Here is a 7,105-nt window from a genome sequence, read left to right as displayed (position 1 = left end):
GACACTGGGATGATTGCAAGGACCTTGAGCCTTCTGTGAGAGCACAGCAGGCTGCTCAGAGCCTATACTCCTGTGGTCCATGTCCACATCTTGCGCTGTGCAGTGAACATGTCCACCTGGGGTGGGAGATCAAGCAATGGCCACCGGCCGGCGTGTGAAGTTCCCCAATTTCTTGTTTATAAGACACATATTGCTCATGTTCTGGTTATTGAGATATTGCTTCTGCCATACCAGGAGCTGCACATGTAATAAACCCACTGTGATCTTCTGTGCATTAATAGCTGGCAGGTCTGTTTCCTTCAATCTATTGACTGAACTCTATCTCCTCCAAACATAAAGTGATCACCAGGACAAATTTATGGCTAGCACATGTATCGACACAGCACCAATGGCTTTAACTGTGTTCTCGTTTGGAATTAAATGCCTGAGAATTGCATGCAAACAGATGCACAAGTCATAAAACGAGGACAGCGCTGAGGGCACAGAATCTCTCCAGTACATTCCAAAGAGAGATGCTGCAGGTGAAGAAGAGGAAAACTGCATTTTTATTTGCAAACCAGTAGCTTCTGACAATTTAACCCAAGACGGCAGTGCAGAAGATGACTTTCTGTGCTGTGAAAGCCGAGGGGTTTGTTCGTCGATGCTGGATTTCTTTTCTCCTTTCGTGCAGGCACCGAGCCGGCAGAAATAAAGCCGCGAGCGTTCCAAAGCACAAAAGTTTGGGAGGCGGCACGGCCGCCGGCTCTGCCCACCCCACAGCCCGCGGGGACGCCCCGGCCCCCAGCACGGCGGTACCGCGGCACGTCCCGCCTCCTTCCGCCACCCGCCCCGCGCAGCTCCCAGGGCCCGCGGGCAGCGCCGAAAGCCCCGAGGGGAACCCCGCGGCCGCGCCGGGCAGCCCCGCAGCCCACCGGGGCGGGCGGGAGGCGCCTGCGCGCTACGGCCGCTCGCTGCCGGCCCCGGGCTGGCGCCTCCCGCAGCCCGCCGGCGGCTGCTGCCTATTTTAGTCACAGCGGCGGCGGGGGGCCGCGGCGGGACTCGGGGCCGGGCGGGGGCTGCCGGCACCAGGAGGAGCGGAGCGACCGCACCGTCCCGTCCGTCACGTACCGTCCATTCAGCCGGGAAACTTTGCCGAAGGCGCCCGGCAGGGGGCATGGGGACAGGTAAGCGGGCGCGACGTGGTGCCGTGCCGGGGGGCGGTGGGAGGGAACGGGGCAAGGTGTCGCGGAGAGGAACGGGAGCTCGGGGCGGCCGCGGCAGCAGGGCTCGCGGTGCGGTGGGGAAGTGCGCTTCTCCCCGAAGTACTCGCCCTGTGCGCGCTTCGGGCTGCGGCCGCGCTTCCGCAGAAGTGCGCTTCGTGCCCCCGCCGGCTGCTCCCTGAGCTGCCCCTGCGCTGCCCCCGGGCGGGGTACGCGGCCCTTAGGCTTGCCCGTACCTCGCTGACCGTAGGCATCTGCCTCTTTCCACCGCCGGCAAATGGAAGAACAAATGAGCCCTGAAATTAAGATCTGTTTCTATCCGTGCGGTTGTTTCTTCGCGAAGAAACAGCTACAAGTAATAGAAAACACTTCTTTTCCCGAAGCTTTTATATTTTTACAAACATATTTCCAAAGCGTGGCATTGCCGGGCAAGTACTTTGCGTAGCGAACTGCTCGCAGCACTGAATCACAGAGCACGGGGTGGTGATACAGCGATGTGGTGATGAAATCTGCCCCCCAGCAGTCGGGCTCCCTGCCCCGCTCTCGATAATGGCACTGACAGTGGGTGACTGCAGGTAAACACGCCCTCGCTGCCCGCAGCGAAATTAAGAACGGTTCCAGCATCTGTGGGGCTGACGCTGTTCAGGCTTCACACAAAGTTCAGCAGCACTGTGCTGGTCAGTGAAGGAGCTGAAAATTTCACGTGAGTACTTTTAAGAAAATGCCTTGCCTGCAAAATGGCAAGAAATAGGGAGGATAGGTGTTAAAAAAGGAGGAAATATGGAGCAGGTGAATGTTGTGGCAAGAAAATGGTTTATAATGAAAGTTGAGAACAAAGTTCATGAAGGATTCAAGAATAGGCTTGTTGGCTGAACTGCATTTCATCATTGCATACAGCATGCAGCCTCTTCAGAGATGAAATTTTCTTTTAACCTTTAGTGTGTTACGCTGCCCTGCAGAATTGAGCTGTGGTCAGTGTCCCAGTACCTGTAAGAGGTCTGTACCTCTGCTGCTGCTCTGTTACTCTGTGATGCCCCATTCCTGGAGGCATTCAAGGCCAGGCTGGATGTGGCTCTGGGCAGCCTGGTCTAGTGGTTGGCAACCCTGCCTATAGCAGAGGGGTTGAAACTAGATGACCATTGTGGCCCTTTTCCACCCAGGCCATTCTATGATGTTATGACACTCCGAGCGCTGCCTCTGGCAGGTGGGAGACCAGTGAAAGCGGTGCTGAACCCGAGCTCAGTGCCTGCCACTGTGCTGTGCTGCTGGGCACGTAGGGCAGTGTGATACTGTCCCAACAGAGGGTACTTCTAACCCTGAGCCTTCCATTAAGGCTAAATGACATCAGCAGCCCCACTGGGGCAGCCTCGCTGCCTGGTGCTCCCTCTGCTTTACGTGCAGTGCTCTGTGACTCAGCATGCTGTATATCTGGATTCATAGCTGATGGCACTGCCCCTCCCCATCTAGTTCCATGTCCAGGTGTGGCACCAAACCCAGTGCTTATGTCTGTTGGGAGGTGAGGTTTGTGTTCTATTGTGCTGTGGTGTGGCCAGATACAGAGGTGTTCAGTCCAAAGGCACAGCTGCGTGCAGCCGCTCACACCGAGTCTGTAGTTCATTGACACAGTTCTACAGCATCTGTGAAACAGGCACTGTGGCTGTTTTTTCTGCTATTAACTTAAAAGTTGAACTGTGGAAAAGCTTAAATTTGTGCTTCACTTTGCTGTAAGTTGCTCCAGGAGAGGTGCAGGTTGGATATTAGGAAAAATATTTTCCTGGAGAATGTTGAGGCAGTGGCACAGACTGCACAGGGAAGTGGGTGAATCACTGTCCCTGGAGGTGTTCAGGAAAGGTGCAGAGGGACGTGGTTACAGGGCACGGTGGAGGTGGGCTGGTGGTTGGACTGGGTGATCTTGGTGATCTTTTCCAGCCTTACCGAGTCTGTGATTCTATGACTTACCGTAAAACACAACACAACTGAATTACCACTTGCCTAGTCCTGCTCAGCATATAAGTCTGATGCAACTGCATGATCCATAGTTAACAATTAAAAAAAAAAATTACAACTGTCCTTCCGTACTGTCCTTCCATTTCGTATTTCCTAGGAGCAGAAGACCTTAAAAAATAATTAAAAAAATGAAAATAAAAAAAGAAGGTGAGGGCTGTGGGGAATATTTGGCACAAATAGCACGTGCTCAACTTTCCTCAGTTCTGATTCAAGTTGGAGGAAAATCTGTCATTTTTTACATGTCAGCCACCGCCTAGAGGAACAGTAGATAACATCTCCAGCACTGGCTGTGCAGTCATGGAGGATTGTGTTGTGTGCTTTACAGTGATAAATGAGCAGTCGTCCGAGTACTGTAATCTGTGTATAGTAGGCTGGTCTTTAAATATTTAAAGACTAAATAATAGCAGCTTTGCTGTATGCAGTGGTGCTAATGAACCTTAAACTATTCTGTGATGCTGTGGCCTTTCCTTCTCGTTCACTGTCCTCCCACCCCTCCCCCCATTCCCAGCTTTTTTCCACTTCTTAAAAAGATTAGGAGGGATTTGAGCAGATTGTAAGCAGAACCCAGACTTCCCAGCTGCAGCTGAATGAAATGAAGCCCTGCTGAAAGGCTCTGCCCTGCTCTGGCTGCAGTGGGAGGGCAAGGCCAGTCCCAGGCTACTGGTGAGGTGTTGGCCTGAGCCATGCCAGCCCCGCATGTGGGAAAGCTAACTGAAAGTCACTTCTGGTGACAGTTTTGACCATGGGAGCACAACCAGAGCAGAGTCCAATGCCTGGCTGGTGCTTACTCTGAAGAGTGACCCAGAGGGGACTAAAATTTTTCACCCAGAGGGTAGTGACACACTGGAACAGGTTGCCCAAGGAGGTTGTGGATGCCCCATCCCTGGAGGCATTCAAGGCCAGGCTGGATGTGGCTCTGGGCAGCCTGGTCTGGTGGTTGGTGACCCTGCACATAGCAGGGGGTTGAAACTAGATGTGGCCCTTTTCCACCCAGGCCATTCTATGATTCTATGAAATGCCACCAGTGTTTGAAGGCACCCCAGCTACTTGTTTTGATCTGGAAGATGTGACACTGCTGAAACATTGGTGAGACACTGAGCCCAAGGGAATGCAGATCCAGCTTCACGCTCCCATGGGGAGGCCAGAATGCATCACAGCAACTCATGCAGGTGTCCACTTCCTGCCCTGCCTGCTGGAGCTGTGATGTAGTGCAGGGAGAGCCATGCAGTGGCTCTGTGCTGCGATGAGGGTGCTTGCCTGGAAGCAGGTTCTCAGGTGTGGATGCCACGCGTGTAGTATTCACTGGAAACAGACCCTGTTCTTTGGAAAGCATTGGTAGGAGGGGATTCTGTCTCCACATGGGTGAAACTTTCTGCTGTAAGATCTGCATGGAGAATAATTTTAGAGACCTGTCTGCGTTCAGTGTTTTCTGTTGTCTGAAGCAGCCATGCTTAAAAGGCTGGAGCACATCTCCTATAAAGGCAGGCTGAGGGAGCTGGGCTTGTTCAGCCTGGAGAAGAGAAGGCTCTGGGGAGACCTCGTTGCGGTCTTCCAGTACTTAAAGGAAGATCATAAACTGAAGAAGACCAACATTTTACACTGTCTGATAGTAATAGGACAAGGGGGAATGGTTTTAAACTAAAGAAGAAGAAATTCATGTAAGATCTTAGGAGGAAATTCTTTATTCCTTCTTTATTCCAAAGGCGGTGAGGCGCTGGCTCAGCTGCCCAGAGAAGCTGTGATGCTTCATCCCCAGAGGTTTTAAAGCCAGGTTGCACAGGGCCCTGGGCAGCTGAGCTGGGGGGTGGTGTCTCTATCTATCTGTTAATAAGTTGGAATGTGATGATCTTTAAGGTCCCTTCCAACCCAAACCATGCTGTGCTTCTGTGATTTCATTAAGAAATGAAATCATGCACAGCTGTGCAGCTTGTTAAAACTTGCCATATGCTTTGTGCATGTAACTTTCTTATATTAAGTAACTTAAAACAAAAGTCCAAAAGACATCATTGCGGTCATCCAGTCTGACTTTGTATAGAATGGAAAAATGGAATCATAGCAAATATCAATTCATTTTTTAGTAACAGCATACCCAGATTTATTTTGCATATCATACAGAATCCTGACTTAATTCCCAGCAAAGGGAATTTTTGAAGTAATTACACTAGTTACCTTTGCTATCTATGCTTGCATGTCTTTGTAATCTGAATATATCTAGTTTTATAATGACTGATTTTCATGGTACTTTTGTCTTTTGGATCAGTGAGTCCTTTTCTTCCCCAGTCTCCTTCCTCCTCTTTCTGCTTCCTAGATGGATGCTATAGGTTGTGATGAAGGCACTGTTGCTCTCTCTACATTGTACGGGCTGCATTTTCTTGGGAAAACAGTTTTCCTGCATTATAGTGACATTGCTTTCTCTAGGATAGAGCCCCACAAAGTGCAAAGTAAGCTAGGACCTGAGCTTGTGGAATTAGCTGCTGTCTTAATTGCTGCATGCATGCTTTGAGCCTGGAGTGGTTTCAGGGGCTGTTTATCTCTAGAAATAGTGTGTTCGCCCATACTTGCCTTAAGGTGCCTGGCCTTACCTATCTGTAAGTGCATAGTTCCTGTGTTCTGTATGAGTTAGACAACGCACTGTCATCCAGGGCTTGGCCATCTCAGTCCCTTTGGGTGCCTAACCCTGAGGGAGCAACTGCTGAAGTAAGGGAGCTTGGGGAAAGTGTACTACTTAAACAGCCATTAAGAGAAACGTGTATTGGTAGTAGAGTAGTTTCCAGAAACCTAATGGAAATGGAAGAAAGGAATTCATTAATAGACCTGCTGAACAAAACACTATTGCATTATGTTAGAGAAAGTACTTAATAAAATTAAAGAGCAGCTTCTCTTCATATGGCTAAAGGGTGGGCAGACAGAATGAGACATCCTAGCCCGGATGGGGTTCTTGGGACTCACCTGTTGGATGCAGAGGCTGTGGGACCCCAGCTGTGGGATCCCTGGCTCCCTTCTGCATGCCTGGAGCAGTAAGTGCCAGGCTAGCCTGCACGTAGATGGCTAAACCAGTGGGACAGAGTTGCTAAATGCAGCATAATCTCACTGTGAGTATACAAGCATGGGCACTGGAGCATCTTCCTCATGGTGGCAGAGCTGTAGTAATGCTGATAAGCAGGCTGACTACAAGCTCAGCATGGATGGTTGCAGCTCTTGTCAAATTCTGTAGTGTGATGTCCTGAGGGCTACCTGCCTGAGTATGAACAGTAAAGTAGCTAAGGAATAGAGTATTCCATCTGGATAGTTTTATTTTTGACTTAATTAAAAAGACCAAAGAGAATAATGCTTGTGGCCTCAAGGCTGGTTTTATTTCTGAGGAGAGGGGAGTGGGTGTTCAGAAATTATTGTGTTTCAAACACAGTAATTAATATTTCTCATAATTAACTTTGAGTCATCAATGGCAAAAATGGGGTGAAGTATGCCTTTCTTAAATAAATTACAATTTACCTAGTTGGTGATTCTCTGTGGGAGTGCTGCAGTGAGTGGAGAAAAGGCCCGTTTGGGTAGGTCATACAGTGTGCATGCAGATAACAACACAAATTCATTCTGATTTGTCTATTTTAATATTCTGCTCATCTGAAGTTTTCAGTTGCTGGCTAGCATTTATATCAAAGATTATAGCTGAGATATCCCCTTCATTGCCTGAAGCTGCAGCAAACCTATTAATTTTATCACTGTCTGATGACAGCTTAGCTCTTTCAGAAAAGCTGTGGGTTGTTCTAAGTCCGTGCTGCTGAATGTCTCTTGCATCTCCAATCTGGGCTGATTTTTCTCCATGCCTCAGAAAGAAAGACTTGCAGTGAGGTGAAATTCCCCAAAATGGTTTGGTAATCCTACCTGTGCTCATGGGGTGC

The 7,105-nt window shown here is 49.6% G+C and overlaps 1 protein-coding gene across 1 annotated transcript in view; it reads left to right on the top strand.

The window, feature by feature from the left end:
- Nucleotides 1–1,034: 1,034 nt before the first annotated feature.
- The window catches only part of BVES (blood vessel epicardial substance), a 49,121-nt gene continuing 43,050 nt past the window's right edge, over nt 1,035–7,105 (top strand). Inside the window, 1 exon segment of the mRNA XM_042875412.1 lies at nt 1,035–1,163. The gene's annotated coding sequence lies outside the window, so the exon portion shown is untranslated.

This window comes from Lagopus leucura, unplaced genomic scaffold (genome assembly GCF_019238085.1).
Source record: "Lagopus leucura isolate 7727_CA_CO unplaced genomic scaffold, USGS_WTPT01 Super-Scaffold_73, whole genome shotgun sequence".
In the NCBI taxonomy this organism is placed as follows: Eukaryota; Metazoa; Chordata; class Aves; order Galliformes; family Phasianidae; genus Lagopus; species Lagopus leucura.
The sequence above is the reverse complement of the archived record's forward strand: the minus strand, read 5'-3'. Positions and strand labels throughout refer to the sequence as shown.